Source organism: Lithobates pipiens, unplaced genomic scaffold, assembly GCF_037356315.1.
Source record: "Lithobates pipiens isolate NorthernLeopardFrog02 unplaced genomic scaffold, aLitPip1_a1.2 Scaffold_13, whole genome shotgun sequence".
NCBI lineage: Eukaryota > Metazoa > Chordata > Amphibia > Anura > Ranidae > Lithobates > Lithobates pipiens.
In genome coordinates, this window is record NW_027507718.1 from 226,193,918 (window position 1) to 226,212,163 (window position 18,246).

The window sequence follows — 18,246 nt, forward strand, 5'->3', positions numbered from 1 at the left end:
GTACCTGTCCCAGCCCATCAGAGTACCCGAGTACCTGTCCCAGCCCATCAGAGTACCCGAGTACCTGTCCCAGGCCATCTGAGTACCCGAGTACCTGTCCCAGGCCATCTGAGTACCCGAGTACCTGTCAGCCCATCTGAGTACCCGAGTACCTGAGTACCTGTCAGCCCATCTGAGTACCCGAGTACCTGGCAGCCCATCTGAGTACCCGAGTACCTGAGTACCTGTCACAGCCCATCTGAGTACCTGTCAGCCCATCTGAGTACCCAAGTACATGAGTACCTGTCACAACCCACCTAAGTACCCAAATACCTGAGTACCTGTCACAGCCCATCTGAGTACCCGAGTACCTGTCCCAGCCCATCTGAGTACCCGAGTACCTGTCCCAGCCCATCTGAGTACCCGAGCACCTGAGTACCTGTCAGCCCATCTGAGTACCCGAGTACCTGAGTACCTGTCAGCCCATCTGAGTACCCGAGTACCTGAGTACCTGTCAGACCATCTGAGTCCCCGAGTACCTGTCAGCCCATCTGAGTACCCGAGTACCTGTCACAGCCCATCTGAGTACCAGAGTACCTGTCACAGTCCATCTGAGTATCCGAGTACCTGAGCACTTGTCAGCCCATCTGAGTATCCGAGTACCTGAGTAACTGTCCCAGCCCATATGAGTACCCGAGTACCTGAGTACCTGTCCCAGCCCATCTGAGTACCCGAGTACCTGTCCTAGCCCATCAGAGTACCCAAGTACCTGTCCCAGCCCATCTGAGTACCCGAGTACCTGAGTACCTGTCACAGCCCATCTGAGTACCCGAGTACCTGAGTACCTGTCACAGCCCATCTGAGTACCCGAGTACCTGACTACCTGTCACAGCCCATCTGAGTACCTGAGTATACCTGTCACAGTCCATCTGAGTACCTGTCACAGTCCATCTGAGTACCCGAGTACCTGTCACAGCCCATCTGAGTACCTGAGTACCTGTCACAGCCCATCTGAGTACCTGAGTACCTGTCACAGTCCATCTGAGTACCTGAGTACCTGTCACAGCCCATCTGAGTACCTGAGTACCTGTCACAGTCTATCTGAGTACCTAACAACACAAAAGTTCAATAATAAAAATGAAGAGAAGCGATGAACTCAATACAAGAGGTCCTGTGTGTCAGGTGATTTACGCATCAAATTATGGTGACTTGAGTGATACCCTCCACCAGCGACAGAATTGGCCGCTCACCTCAGGATATGGACCCCTGAATTAATCAGACAGGTCATAAACAGCATCCCCCTTCAAGGGTTAACAAACAGATCCGAATCCTGATGATCACTCATAGGGCTTGCCGTGTCTCATATCCCTTACTGCAGCATCATCATAATTACTTCTTGATGTCAGGTGGCCATTGTACCCTTAGACAAACTGAATGTGAGGATTTACCTTCTCCAAGAAAGAGAAATCAGAGGTGTCATTTATGCTTCTAGAACCCCTGATGGTGCTCCCTGCATGTTGGACCTCTCTGTGTGGCCAGCCTGTGTAAAAGTCCCACACATGTGATATCGCCATACTTGGGAAGAGTTGCAGAATGTATTTAGGGGTGTAATTGGAAGTATGCATATGCTGTGTATGAGAAATAACTTGTTATTATGACAATTTTGTAAAAACAAAACAAAATTCTTAATTTTCCCAAGAATTGTGGGAAAAATTACATCTTCAAAAAATTCACCATCCCTCTTACTAAATACCTTGGACTGTCTACTTTCAAAAAAGGGGTCATTTGGGGTTATTTGTACTTTCCTGACATTTCAGAGCCTCAAGAAATGAGATTGGCCATCAGTGCATCCGGTGTGATCAGATGTGATCAATTTTCAATGATTTGCACCATAGCTTGTAGACTCTATAACTTTCAAAGAGCCTAAATAATATCCACTAATTTGGGTTATTTTTACCAAAGAGATGTAGCAGTATAAATTTTGGCCCAAATGTATGAACAAAAATGACTTATTTTCACAATTTTATCATAGAAACTAAAAAAAAGTTTTTTCTTTTCAAAATTTTCGCTCTTTTTTCACTTATGTCGCAAAAAATAAAAAACCCAGTGGTGATTAAATACCACCAAAAGAAATCTCTGTTTGTATGAAAAAAATGATAAAATTTTTGTTTGGGTACAGTGTTGCATGACTGAGTAATTGCCATTCAAAGTGTGAGAGCGCTGAAAGCTAAAAATTGGTCTGGGAAGGAAGGGTGTATAAATGCCCTGTATTGAAGTGGCTAACTGCCAACTTTGTGTAAAAAAATGTTTTTTTCCAAAAACTTGCAGGATAAAATGAAATCTTCCATGGACTCAACATAACACTCAGAAAATACCTTGGGGTATTCACTTTCCAAAAAGGGGTCATTTGAGGGTAGTTTGAACTTTCCAGACATTTTATGGCAAACATTAGAAGCTTCTATCACACATCCACCCACTCTTCTGATGTTGGGCGTTCATATAATGTTCTTTTTTTTCATGCAGCCTGCAACAGATTCCTCCATTCACATCGATTAATGTGGATAAAGAAATCTCGGGCAGAAAAAAGTGAAAAAAGTATATGCTGAAGCATAGGAGCGTGACCACCCCATGATTCTAATGCTTGGGCATACAAAAAAAATAAGAAATCAAAGTGGATGAAAAAATCTCTGCCCAAAAAAAGTGTGTGGTATATCCACCATTAGAATCTACTGCCCTGCACTCACCCACTTCTAACGTTGGGCATACATGTCATGTCCTCAAGCTGAACAAAGAAGAAAACAGATTCAGATACATTCACATCGATCAATGTGGATAAAATAAATCTCTGGCAGAAAAAATATATGCCAAAGCATAGGAGTAATCCACCCACTGCACTTTTTTAACTGCAAAGGAGAAATCTCCTCCTGCAGTGCTGCAAGTACTGATGTATGTATTCTGAGAGCAGCACCCTGTTGCTGTCAGAATAAGCAGATCAGTGCTGAAGCTGAGTGGTGTTCCTGCAAATCGAATGGTTAATTATAGAACACAGTAACAATATATAATTGACTCAAAAAAACACAATTTTAAAAAAAAGTGTACTTTAACTTTTTTTTGTAAATTAAGTTTTTAGCACAATAACATTGCAGCCTTTGATTTTAGGCTTCCTTAAAATGTGATAGCCAGTTTCCCAACTACCTAAAAAAAATTTGAGACCCTTGTGTGGGAATTGTGCACCCTAGACTTCCGTGCTGTACCCTAAACGAATGCTCCACTTGTGTGTGGAAGCGATTTAAAGCAGTCTTTGATGAAGAGACCAGGTTGGCCAGGACAGGAGGGACAGAAGAAAACAGGTGTCACGCCTAATTCTGTGTCTGCTATAGACACAACATCTTTTTAGGGTGACTTTTGGGTCAGAGTACCAGGAATTACATCAGGAAAATCCCTTTAATTCAGTGGACTTACTACTTCTGGATTCGGGTTTGGGCCACAGCACCTGGATACAAAAGGGCTGCAATGATTGCTTTCTGAATTTTAGGAAGGATCCACTTATTCCACTTGCTTTGTAAATCACAAAAGCATTATAAAGAGCCAATTAAAATAAATATACACTTTTTTGTACCAGCATCTGGCTCTGCCGAACACTAAGTATGGCTTCATCATTTGGTCCTTGAAGTCTACACCTCCTATATTAAAATTATATTCGTGAACACAGGGAGGCTTTTCAACTACACAAGACGCCGTGCAAATTTGGACTGTTGTATCTGCAGGAATGGAAGACAGGACAAAAACATTCTGTTTGTCCTTCCACTTCACCGTGAGTAATTCACCATTCTACAAGCAGGCTTTCTCCCTCTTCTAAGTTGGGTATTAATGAGCCATTGGGTGAAGCCCCAGTGATTAGGTTGCATGGTGCTATAGCAATCAATTCCAAGACTGAATACGTTTATAAATTGTGGCACGCTCGCATAGAAGTTGTCCATATACAATAGGTTACCCCTTCTGGAGCAAGGGTGATTCCCTTGCTATCTTGTTACTGCTGCCCATGTAGTCTGGGCATTCGGGGGGCTCCACAAGACTGTCCTTTCCCTCATAAATCCTAAAACGATATGTATAGTTGACATGTGCACTGCCAAAAATTGTTCGTTTTCGTTTCACTCATTTTTTGTTTTTTTCCGGGTTATTCGTTATGATCGAAATTCGTAAATTCAGAAATTTGAAAATTCAGAAATTCGAAAATGAAAAAATCCGAAAATAAGAAAGAAAATTTGAAAATTCAAAAGAACAAAAATCCAAAAATTTGAAATAATTAACTAACTACCTAATAATAACTAACTATTAAACTATAGGTATTGGAATTTCCCTTCAAATTTGGCTGAATATTTATTTATCCGAAAATAACGGATGCTGCATCTAAACAAATGGAACGAAATTAAATAATAATAAGAATTTATTACGTTCCATTCATTTAGATACGGCTTTCTTCATTTTGGATAATTTGTAACTTTCGTATTCGCTACGTTCTTTAATAGCCAAATTTGAAAGGAAATTCCAATACCTATAATTGACTGGTTAGTAATAGTTAAGTTATAACTGAAACAAACAACAACTAAAAACTACAATTGAAAACTAAAAAACTAAAAACCAACTATAACAACAGCAACTGAAACAGCAACAACTGAAAACAAATACAACAACTGAAAACAACTACTGAAACAACAACCGAAACAATTGAAACACAACTGAAACAACAACTGAAAACAACAACTACAACAACTATAACGGAATACAACAACAACAACAACAACTGAAACGACAACTACTGAATTTTCGATTCTTTGAATTTATGAATTTTCAAATATTCAGATTTACGAAGTTGAAAACAACAACTACAACTGAAAAAACAACAATAACTGAAATGACAACAACAACTGAAAACAACAACTACAACAACAACTGAATACAAGAACAACTTAAACAACAACAACTACAATAACTACAACCGAGACAACAACTACAACTGAAACAACAACTGCAACTGAAGCAACAACTACTGAATTTTCAAACTTATGAATTTGAGAATTTACGAATTTTCAATATTCGTAAATTCAGTAGCATTTATGAATAGTCAGAAAAATTTGTTAAACAGGTTTTCGTTAATTCAGATTTTTCCCGAATTAACGAATTTGTCATTAAAAAACAAATTTTGAACTAAACGAATTGCACATGTCTAATGTATAGCTCGTTGCCCTCTCACGGGGTTAATACATTTTGACCCCAGATCTGGCACGCTTGCTGCATGCAAGGGGGCCAGAAAAATATGCACATTTTTGGGACAGGTAATTAACCAGGGGACACATTTTGTGGAGTCAATCATATTCAGGGTCACCAGTGGTGGCTGATGAAGTTTTAGGATGGGGGGCGCCAGATCCTGTCCTTCCTTTTTGACCCCTCCCACTTCTAATAAGCCCCACCCCTTATACAATCCAACCACTCTGTCTCCTGTATTCTCCTTGCTTCCACCCATAGTGTCAGGAATATACGGTTCAGCATCACAGGACAGAGTATATGGCCCAAGCATCACAGGACAGAGTATACAGCCCCAGCATCACAGGACAGAGTATATCGCTCAGCATCACAAGACAGAGTAAATATGTACAATGTATACTCCATAGGTCATTTCTATGTACAATGTATCTACATAGGTCATATACTGCATATATCTAATTCAAAAACTCGCACTGGAGAGTTAACTCAAATAGTAAATTATGAATAAACAAAAATGTATGAAAATTAATAGGAATACCAAAGCTGCTGCACAAGGTGCTACCCTTAAAGCGATGAAAAATATATAAAACAGCGCTATCAGCCTATATCAGGCAACATACATTCATAGATCATTTGATCAATGCCTTTTTGATCCCAGCCTGTGAAGCTGAGGATCCCCAGATCATTTGATCAATGTCTTTTTGATCCCAGCCTGTGAAGCTGAGGATGCCCAGATCATTTGATCAATGCCTTTTTGATCCCAGACTGCGAAGCTGAGGATCCAATAATTTTGGTGAGTGGGGACACCAAAGGGAAGCTTCTTCACCGATTCAAAAGTTTTGGAGCACCGTTGCACTTTTCACTGAAGCACCTGAGCACTTTTAGATTTTATGTTTTTGTTTTCTCTTAACATTAATACATAAGGCGGTGTTTATTAGGATGTATAGTGCTTGATATAGGCTGCTAGCACAGTTTTATATATTTTTCATATACTGCATATGTGCATTGTATACAATGAACACACAAGCCAATTACTGTATGTACACAAATGTCATATATGTACAAAGTATATACACACAAGTTACATACACCAATCAGCCATAACATTATGACCACTGATCAACCATCTGTGAATAATACTGTTTACCTGATTATCCACTTAAGGACCGCCGCATGCCAATGTACGTCATCACAATGGCATGTACAGGCACAAGCACGTACATGTACATGCTTGCCTTCCAGCGGGTGGGGGGTCCGATCGGACCCCCTCCAGCTGGATGCGGCTGTCCGGTTCGCTTCAGGAGCGATCCGGGATGAGGGGACGGCCGTTGGTTTCTGGCCACCTCCTCTCGATCGCTCCTGGCGAATGAGAAGCTTCCTCCCGCTGTGTATAGTAAACACAGGCAGGGAGGAAGTGATGTCATTCTCCTCGGGCGGTCTTTTTGACCGGACTACGAGGAGAAGACTGAAAGTAAGTGTGCACCAACACTACACTGACATGTAGGCACGCATAGGCACACAAACCCCCCCTGACCACCCCCCCGATCGCCCCCCGATCCCCCCTCCGCCCCCCTTCCCCCTCCCAGTCACAGTGTCACTGATTGCAGTGATCATTTATTTACTGATCACTGCATTCAGTGTCAGTTGTAAAAGTAAAAAGTGTCAGGGCAGTTAGTGTTAGGTCCAGGGTAGCCCCCTACCACCCCCCAATAAAGGTTTAACCCCCTGATTGCCCCTAGAGTTAACCCTTTCACCCCCTTTTGCCAGTGTCACTAAGCGATCGTTTTTCTGATCGCTGCATTAGTGTCACTGGTGCCGCTAAGTAGCTAGTTATTTTTTTAGGTTCACCGCCAGGTTTTTATAGCGCTAGGTACCCCGATATACTACCCAATAATGGTTTTAACCCCCTGATTGCCCCTAGTTAACCCTTTCACCCCCTTTTGCCAGTGTCACTAAGCGATCATTTTTCTGATCGCTGCATTAGTGTCACTAGTGTCGCTAGGTAGCTAGTTATTTTTTTAGGTTCACCGCCAGGTTTTTATAGCGCTAGGTACCCCCATATACTACCCAATAATGGTTTTAACCCCCTGATTGCCCCTAGTTAACCCTTTCACCAGCGATCACCGTATAAGTGTCACTGGTGACGCTGGTTAGCCAGTTAGTTATTTAGGTTCCCTGTCAGGTTTTTATATAGCGCCAGGGACCCCCATATACTACCTAATAAAAATTTGAACCCCCTGATTGCCCCTAGTTAACCCTTTCACCAGTGATCACCGTATAAGTGTTACGGGTGACTCTGGTTAGTTCGTTTGCTTTTTATAGCATCAGGGCACCCACCATTTATTACCCAATAAAGGTTTAACCCCCTGATCACCCGGCGGGTGATATCAATTAGGTTTTAGGGTCAGGGTCTTTTTTCGCCCCAGGCAGCACTAGGTTAGTGCCAGTACCGCTAACACCCATGCGCAAAGCATAAACCTCCCGTAGTGCTATAGAATCTGAACAGATCAATATCTGATCTGATCAGATCTATACTAGCGTCCCCAGCAGTTTAGGGTTCCAAAAAAACGCATTGTTAGCGGGATCAGCCCAGATACCTACAAGCACCTGCGTTTTGCCCCTCAGCCCAGCCCACCCAAGTGCAGTATCGATCGATCACTGTCACTTACAAAACACTAAACACATAACTACAGCGATCGCAGAGTCAGGCCTGATCCCTGCGATCGCTAACAGTTTTTTTGGTAGCGTTTTATATTTAAATCCAGAAGGCAGTGCTTGGTTTTCGGGGTCCCGTACGTGGCTAGGCTCCCAAAAAGTCCCCCACATGTGGTATCCCCGTACTCGGGAGAAGCAGCAGAATTTATTTTGGGGTGTAATTTGACTTATGCCCATAGCATGTGTGAGCAATATATCATTTAGTGACAACTTTGTGCAAAAAAAAAAAAAATGTAATATTCCTGCAACTTGTGGCAAAATATAAAATATTTCATGGACTCAACATGCCTCTCAGTAAATAGCTTAGGGTGTCTACTTTCCAAAATGGGGTCATTTGGAGGGGGTTTTGTGCTATTTTGGCATTTTATGGCCTTCGAAACTGTGATAGGTAGTGAGGAGTGAAATCAAAAATTTGCACCCTTAGAAACCCTGAAGGCAGTGATTGGTTTTCGGGGTACCGTACGCAGCTAGACTCTCAAAAAGTCCCACATATGTGGTATCCTCGTACTCAGGAGAAGCAGCAGAATATATTTTGGGGTGCAATTCCACATATAACTATGGCATGTGTGAGCAATATATCATTTAGTGACAACTTTTTGTAAACTTTTTTTTGTGTTATTATTTAATCACTTGGGACAAAAAAAAATATTCAATGGGCTCAGCATGCCCCTCAGCAATTTCCTTGGGGTGTCTACTTTCCAAAATGGGGTCATTTGGGGGGGGGTTTGTGTTATTTTGGCATTTTATGGGCTTTGAAACTGTGATAGGTAGTGAGGAGTGAAATCAAAAATTTGCACCCTTAGAAACCCTGAAGGCAGTGATTGGTTTTCGGGGCGCCGTACGTGGCTAGACTCCCAAAAAGTCCCACATATGTGGTATCCCCGTACTCAGGAGAAGCAGCAGAATATATTTTGGGGTGCAATTCCACATATAATTATGGCATGAGTGAGCAATATATAATTTAGTGACAACTTTTGGAAACTTTTTTTTTTGTGTCATTATTCAATCACTTAGGACAAAAAAAAATATTTAATGGGCTCAACATGCCCCTCAGCAATTTCCTTGGGGTGTCTACTTTCCAAAATGGGGTCATTTTGGGGGGGGGGGGGGGGTTGTACTACCCTGCTATTTTAGCACCTCAAGAAATTAGATAGGCAGTCATAAATTAAAAGCTGTGTAAAATCCATAAAATGTACTATAGCTTGTAGACGCTATAACTTTTGCACAAACCAATAAATATACGCTTATTGACATTTTTTTTTACTAAAGACATGTGGCTGAATACATTTTGCCCTAAATGTATGACTAAAATTGAGTTTATTCGATTTTTCTTATAACAAAAAGTAGAAAATATATTTTTTTCTCAAAATGTTCGGTCTTTTTCCATTTATATCGCAAAAAATTAAAATCGCAGAGGCAATCAAATACCATCAAAAGAAAGCTCTATTTGTGGGAAGAAAAGGACGCAAATTTCGTTTGGGTATAACATTGCATGACCGCGCAATTACCAGTTAAAGCAGTGCAGTGCGAAATTGTAAAAAGACCTCTGGTCCTTAGGCTGAAAATTGGTCCGGGGCTAAAGTGGTTATAATGGCATCTGAAAGTTGGTGGGATATATTAGACAGCAAGTGAACATGTTGTCCCTGAAGTTGATGTGCTGAGATTTTTTAAGTGTCAAGGACTTTTCCTGCATTTCTTTGGGTAGGACAGCCCTACACCCAGCACACAGATACACAGATGTGATCCAAGCCTAGGGGCTCATTCACACATGAGATTTGGGGACAGTGAATCCATGTTCTTGAGCTATGTTTTTACCACACCCAGCTGCACCACCTTTAGCTGCAGAAGCAGCGGCTGAGGTCATACACATGCTTCAGTCACAGCAGAAAATATACCCCATCACATTCAACGGCACTATCAGTTAAAAGTAATATACATACATATACATACATAGGCACATACATAAACTCACAAACTTTCATATATGCACATAGACTCACAGACACACATACAGTATATACACACACATACATAAGGTCACATACACACACACATATTTACATACATACAAACACACATACATATACACACACATACGCTCACATACGCATATTTACATTCATACATACTCACACATACATACAGGCATACATACTCACACATACATCAACTCACATACATACACACACATCAATACACACACACACAAACAGTACATACATAAAGCCTTTTTAAAAACTGCCGTACTGTACCCATACCTGCACACACATCAGCATTAACCACATTACAATCCCAGCAAAAATCCACAGTCACACTTTATGAAAGGCAATTAGTTCCAGCATGTACAGCAAACCTCTGAACATGACATGCCAAGGGAGAGCTAAAACTATTCTATGGGAAATGTTATCTGCATACAGCAAGTCTTCGAACCTATAGAGCATAGCTATGCTCTGCTACTGACATTCCTACCTGATGGGTGTATAGCTCTCATATGGGGCGGCTGGACTGGTCATAGGCACATGTTATAGGGCTTCTACACTGGTCACAGACTCATCCTATAGGGTCACAGGCTATTTTGCTGGTCAGACTGATGCTATGGAGCTGCTGTACCTGTCACCCACTTATCCTATAGGACTTAGGTACTGGTCTCACATTAATTCTATAAGGTTGTTGTACTGGTCACAGAATAATACTATAGAACTGAGGTTTTGGTCACAGACTCATACTATATGACTGAGGTTCTGGTCACACAATTATAATATAGAGTGTAGGTACTGGTTTCCTACTCATACTACACACTGAGAGTGCACTGCAGATGCACTACAACTTGCTGATCAAAATAGCTCTGCTCAGGCCGTGTGTTCCACGGAGCTGCTGATGTCACTTCCGGTTTATCACTGGCACAGGGAAAACGGACGTGACGTCGTAACTCGGAGAGAAAGTACCGCCCATGTCCTAGGGCGGTGCCAAGCTGGAAGTATTGAACCACAAGGCAGGTCAAAACCCTGCAAATTAAGCATCTCGTCGGCAATCTTGTGATTGCATAGACGTCACGCTTCCCATAGTGCACTGTGTCTGGTGCCCGAATACAGTGCACTTAAAGGACCCTTTTTCTTTTTTGTGACTGCCGGGGGGGGTGACCCTCTATGGACAGGCTGCCACTGAAGACAGATTGTGCCAATTTGACCACAATGTATTCTTTTTTATAATGAGAAAGCGTGATGGGTTTCCACTCGAATAGGCTGACAAGGTACGAATTTGGGTTGGCGGCGATGTACTGGTCAGTATAAAGATTGCTTTGGTCCACAATCAATTGCTACAGTTCTTCTGAGAAAAACAGCTCAAAAAAATCAAGGTGAGTTGTTAAATTTGCTGCTTCCACCTGAATTCCAGATTGGGCTATAAATGGGGGGATAAAAGGTGCTGCTGAATCTTGGGGTTGTCAAACAGGATTTGCAAGCACATCAGGACGGATACTATGGGCATGTGTTCGAATTATTGTTCGCTGCAGGGTGATGCTGCTAGCCAACTCACCAGCTTGGACTGCATTTTTGAGACTCTCCATATCGCCATGAGATACTGCACTGCTGGTGTGTAAAATGCTAGGATGTACTAGGCCGCTGGTGCCTGGCAGTCCACCAAAAGCTAGTGCAGCACTAGTACCGGCACTCTGTTGCATATGATAACAAGTGTGAGTTTCTAGCACCTCAGCAACCTGGGCATGGGTTCGGGTATACCTGACCATCATCTAAGCTACCTGTCAGGGTGCTGCTTTCTGCCGGTTCATGTCCTGAGCCTGATTCTGACAGAGAGGACTCCACTTCACTCTTATCAGTCATACTCAGAATCCTGTAGGCCTCTTCACTAGTGTTTTCTTTTCTTTGGACATGTTGGCCTCTAATTTGATAGACACCTAGTGTGACTCACAGGGAAAAAGAGCACCTGACTGTCAGGGACTGCTTGAACCACTAGTAATAAAATGTACCTGCTAGTGCTAGCAGAGATCAGGCCCGATCTTTCTAAGCCCTTGTACACACGGTCGGAGATTCCGACAACCAAATCCGTCAGATTTTGTCCGAAACTGTTGCATACACACGGTCGGACAAAGTTGTCAGAAAATCCGATCTTTCAGAACGTGATGACGTAATTTAGTTACGATGGGACTACGTTCAGGCTAGTAGCCAATAGCTTTGATGTAGGAATTTGATCTGAGCATGCGTGGCACTTTGTCCGATCAGAATTCTCTACACATGATCGGAGTATGTCCGATCGGAGCATTTTGTCGGAAAATATTTCCAGCAAGTTGGAAATTTGGTCGGACGGATATTCCAACGGAAACAGTCTGATGCATACCATACACAGTCGGAATATCCGACAAACCGCTCCGATCGGACCCATTCTGACGGAATCTCCGACCGTGTGTACAAGGGCTAACACTGCAGATTTGTGTACAATGTATAAGATGTAGCAGTGATTAAAAAAATTATACTGACACTGCACTTGTTGGGGGGACGACTAAATGCAAGTGCTGGCAGCGAATGGTGTAAATCCTGCTAACACTGCATTTTTGGAGACACTAGTGTAGTGCTAATCTGATCAAAGATACTGATCTGTTCAGACACTGTGATAGTGTTATGGCAATCAGAGGGTTAAATGTGGATAGCAATAGTGTATTAGAAAATCTGATGCTATTTGAGAGGGATGCTAACTGATATGCTAATGCTGTCTGATGTCGTCTGTGACACTAATACGGTGATCAGTAAACAAAAACTGTACAGTGTACAAATGACACTGGTGGAACGGCAGTGAAAGGGTTAAGTGGAGGGCGATCACAGGGTTAAATGTGCCTAACCAGGTGTTTGCAAGTGTAGGTGTGATGTTTTACTCAAACAGGATTTTCTCTTTCCTCTCTCTGGAACTGAAAAGGGCTCCGTCCGAGACAGAAGAGCGGTCCAATTCCTGTGTCTGTGTTTACAAACATAAAACAAAAAATTTAAACTGCGCTGGTGTTAACAAATGTGGATATAAACAGTTGCTGGCAACTAAATAGAAATGATAAAACTATGCAACAGTATATAACATGTAGCCACGCTAAACCAGTAATGATGAATACTAAATAAATTAAAGTGCCAATAGAAAGTATAGAAAATGTATGAATTTGCTAAAACTTTTGATTCCAAAGTGTGTGCCTTGGTGACAAGCACCACTGATGGAATTGAACATTCGTGCTAATGCCATTGCTGTAAACCGTCACCAATAGGGAAAATGCAATCTTACCAGATTGGAATGACTCCACTACAGTGTCCAATTCACTTGTTGTAAATACTAATGCCGCGAACACACGATCAGACTTTCCAGCGGACCAGAGTCCGTTGGACAATTTGATCGTGTGTGGGCTCCAGCGGACTTTTTCTTCCCAAAAGTCCGGCTGACCTAGAAATAAGACTGGGTTCAAATTTGTCCGCCGGACTCGGCTTTTAGCGGACAATCCGTTCGTCTGTGTGCTAGTCCGAAGGACTAAAACCAACGCTAGGGCAGCTATTGGCTACTGGCTATGAACTTCCTTATTCTATGTCATCACGTTTGAATCCGTCCGACTTTTGGAGTGATCGTGTGTGGCCAAGTCCGTTCGTTTGAAAGTCTGGAGGACCTCAGCTGCAAAGTCAGTTGGATTGTCCGCCGGACCAAGTCCGTCAAAAAGTCCGGACGTGTGTACGCGGCATTAGGGAACAATCCAGTTTGCATCACTTGGTTGCAGTATATCGGACTAACTCACTCTCCACGGTGTATGAACTCAGTAAGGACTATATATTACAGACATCCACATGGAATCAATGCGAAGGAAACCACATAGTGTAAATCCGCTAAAAGCTTTAATATACATACACGGTACAGGTACTACTTACATGATAAAAATGAATATGTGCATGAAAACACAATTTCCAGGCTGTACGCAGATTCCAAGTCTGGGGTGGCTTGACAGTGTTGCGTGCGTTGGCTCAGCCCAATACTTTCACTGCCTACAACATCATCTGGGGCATCCACGCCATACAATCCTGCATACTTATTTAAAGATGCATTCAACAAGGGAAGTGACCCCGTGCACAATAAGATAAACAAAGTAAACATGACATAGGCTGTGCTGTGCTGTGATTCGGTGCAGCTGATCAGCAGGTCCAGGTGTAAAATCGTTGGCCTGGACCTGATGACCAATGACAGCACAGAACGGGCATGTACCCCCTACCCAGAAATTCCAGATCCTGTACATGTATTTGATCCGGCTCAGAGTGGCCGTCACATCGCCATATATGTACATGGGGCCAGAGGCGGCTCTAGACTTTGTGAGGCCTTAGGCAAAACTTAGACATGAGGCCCCATTCACGCCCATAATGGGAAAAATATTATAAAAATGATAAAAATGAACTGTATAAATGTGCATATATTAACTTAAATCCTATGAACTATGAATTTACAGTTTCTATAAATTTCTCTAACCAATTATTCTAATGATACAGGAGACAGTCAGAGACTGTGCAGACAATGCTCCAGGAGATGGTCAGAGACTGTGCGGACAATGCTCCAGGAGATGGTCAGAGACTGTGCGGACAATGCTCCAGGAGACGGTCAGAGACTGTGCGGACAATGATACAGGAGACGGTCAGAGACTGTGCGGACAATGATACAGGGGATGGTCAGACTGTCTGGCCATGATACAGGAGATGGTCAAAGACTGTGCAGACAATGATACAGGAAATGGTCAGAGATTGTGTGGACAATGATACAGGAGACGGTCAGAGACTGTGCAGCCATGATAACAACAGAATGAGCATAATTGATAACTTAACAGTCTAATGCTTCTTCATCGTCAGCAGGTTTATGGAGAGGGTAACACTGCTGTATTACTTAACTGTAATAGAGAAGGTGGTACTGGTAAACCATTCTGGGTGTACTGTCTGGCAGAGGAATATGAATGACAAAAATATCTGCACAGAATTATAAATCTTTTGGTAGAGTAAACATTTCACATATGTGTGTGAATAGATGTTTGCCTGGCGTTAATTTTGAAAGCAGAATGAGCAAGATAAGCAGCAAGATAAATAATTAAAATAAAAAATAAAATAAGCCCTCCAGTTTGAACGACAGCCTGTCTCATTAAATGGCATTCAACTGAAATGTACATGCCCTCAGCCTGTCATTCAACAAGTGGTGGCTGGTGCTCAAAATTTTTGGGGGGGTGCAAGCAAACTGTGCCATCAATTGCAGCCACTGTGCCCATCAAACGCAGCCACTGTGCCCATCAAACGCAGCCACTGTGCCCATCAAACGCAGCCACTGTGCCCATCAAACGCAGCCACTGTGCCCATCAATTGCTGCCACTGTGCCCATCAAACAAAGCCACTGTGCCATCAAAAGCTACTAAAGTCCAAAGAGAATAAGAGAACCAACCTTCAGTATGGTGGAACTATTTTAATCCTATTGATCCAGGCAAACCAAAACCTCAGTAAAGCAGATGACAAGTTATTTTTACAATGTGGGAAAATAAAACTGTACATGATACATGAACTATTATTAATTTGAGAAAAGAAGCACTTTGCCATGAATGAAGAAGCCCCTCCAAGAATTCATAATATGACTTAAAGCGGGGTTCCACCCTAAAGTGGAACCTCCGCTGATCGGAACCCTCCCCCCCTCCGGTGTCACAATTGGCACCTTTCAGGGGGGAGGGGGGTGGAGATACCTGTCAAAGACAGGTATTTACACCCACTTCGGGTGGGTCGCAGATTTATTAAAATGATTTATTAAAAGTCAGCAGCTGTAGTATTTATAGCTGCTGGCTTTTAATATTTTTTTTGTAGGTGGAATCCCTCTTTAAAGCCCATGCAGAGATAATATGGTCTTTGACTTGGGGGTGCATTGTTGTAGTAATAAATATATATATATAAAATATTGTGCTTTCGACAAGTCAATGCTGTATTCTAACAAATTCTGACATTACATTGGAGCAAGTACAATTTACATATTTATATATATATATATATATATATATATATATATATATATATATATATAAATAAATAATAGTAGTGCTTTATATAATATATATATATATATATATATTATAGTGCATATATATATATATATATATATAATATCGTGCTTTTGGCTAAGTAAATGCTATATTCTAACTTGACATTACAACCTGCTCCTGCTCCTCGCCTTGGTGACTTTGGTAGCAGGACTCAGAGAAGCAACACACAATGTTCTCTCTCTGCCCTGCAGTGCACTCTGGGAGTTGTAGTCTCTGCAGAGCACAGGCACCAGACGGCCATGTTGAAGTCTGTGTGCCTGTGCTCTGTGGGAGAACTACAATTCCCGCCATGCACTGGGGCCGCCGTCGCCGACTTTAGGGGAAGGGCTAGGACTCGAAGGACGGCGCTGCAGCAGTCGAGCCTGCTATTGGACGCAGGCAGCATGACCATGCCCACACCATCCACCACCATGATGTCGAGCGACTGTGCACATTAGTGTTATCCCCCCTACTCGTTCCACCACCGCGGAGCGCGGCGGTGGATCAGCTCACTCTACACCGCAGCTGTGTGCAGCGTGCCCGCCGCCCACTCACCCCGCCACTTGCGAGTCCCAGTGCCCCACATTGTACACAACAACAGCACAACACCTGAAAGGCAAATTAGGCAATTGCGCAACGGCGAGGCCCTTTCTGTGGGCGAGGCCTAAGGCAATCGCCTAATTTGCCTAATTAAAGAGCCGCCTCTGCATGGGGCGGTCCGCAAGTGGTTAATGACTATTTTTCAACCCACATATGAATTTGATGATCATTAGCAGCTGCTTGGTATAATTGGTTGATCCTACACCTGATTGTAATCTGTCAGTTTGGATGGAGAGCATCAGTGAACAGAAATTTTGAAGTCTTGCCACAGATTCTCAATTAGATTTAGGTCTGGACTTTTTGGGTCATTGTCCTGGTGGAAGGTGAATCTCCTCCCCAGTCTCAAGTCTTTTGCAGACTTGAACAGGTTTTCTTCTAAGGTTGCCACCACCATGTTTCACAGTGGAGATGGTATGTTCAGGGTAATGTGCAGTGTTAGTTTTCCGCGATACATAGCGTTTTTCTTTTAGGGGAAAAAGATAATTATTTTAATCTCATCTGACCAGAGCACCTTCTTCCACATGTTTAGTGTGTCCCCTACATGGCTTTTCGCAAACTGCAAATGGGACTTCTTATGACTTTCTTTAAACAATGGCTTTCTTCTTGCCACTTTTCCATAAAGGCCAGATTTGTGGAGCGCATGACTAATAGTTGTCGTGTGGACAGTTTCTCCCACCTGAGTTGTGGATCTCTGCAGCTCCTCCAGAGTTACCATGGGCCTCTTGGCTGCTTCTCTGATTAATGCTCTCCTTCCCTGTCAGTTTAGGTGGATGGCCATGTCTTGGTAGGTTTGCAGTCCACTTTGTGTTGATCTATCACATAAAATCCCAATAAAATACATTTACATTTTTGGTTGTAACATGACAAAATGTGGAACATTTCAAGGGGTATGAATACTTTTTCAAGGCACTGTAAATCCATAAGAAGGTGACAATTTACAAATATAAGTGCTTTCCCAGTACTTAGGGCTAAACAGTGGTGACCCGTCCATTAGGGGCCCGTCTGTTAGGGGCACCGGGGCGCCGCCCCCTCTCTCCATGCCATCCCCTATATCAGTGATGGCGAACCTTGGCACCCCAGATGTTTTGGAACTACAATTCCCATGATGCTCAAATACACAGCAGAGTGCATGAGCATCATGGGAAATGTAGTTCTAAAATATCTGGGGTGCCAAGGTTCGCCATCACTGCCCTATATGAATAATGGATAGATTCATGCATAGCATTAATTTATCCATGGCTGCCACAGCCACCCCCAATTCAGGCATCCGGCCCCTTTCATGACACCGGGCACCTGAATTACAGTGGCAGGAGTGTTTTTTTGTACCATCTAATTAGAGCCATAGGCTCTAATAGATATAAAGGGGTGGGTCCTGCGCAAATCGTGCCACTCAAATAAAATACACAAATTCAAAATAATATAAATATGTGCATACATACAATGCCGTGAAAAAAAAATATAGTCCAAAAAACAGCACGCATAAAAATATATAAAAAATATATAAAAAAATGGAAAAAAGGTTTAATGATAGAACAATAATAAAATGTCCGCTACTCAAGGCTCCCAGAACTCTCACCTTTAAACGAAGTGAATAAGCAAATCAAACAAACTCCAGGATT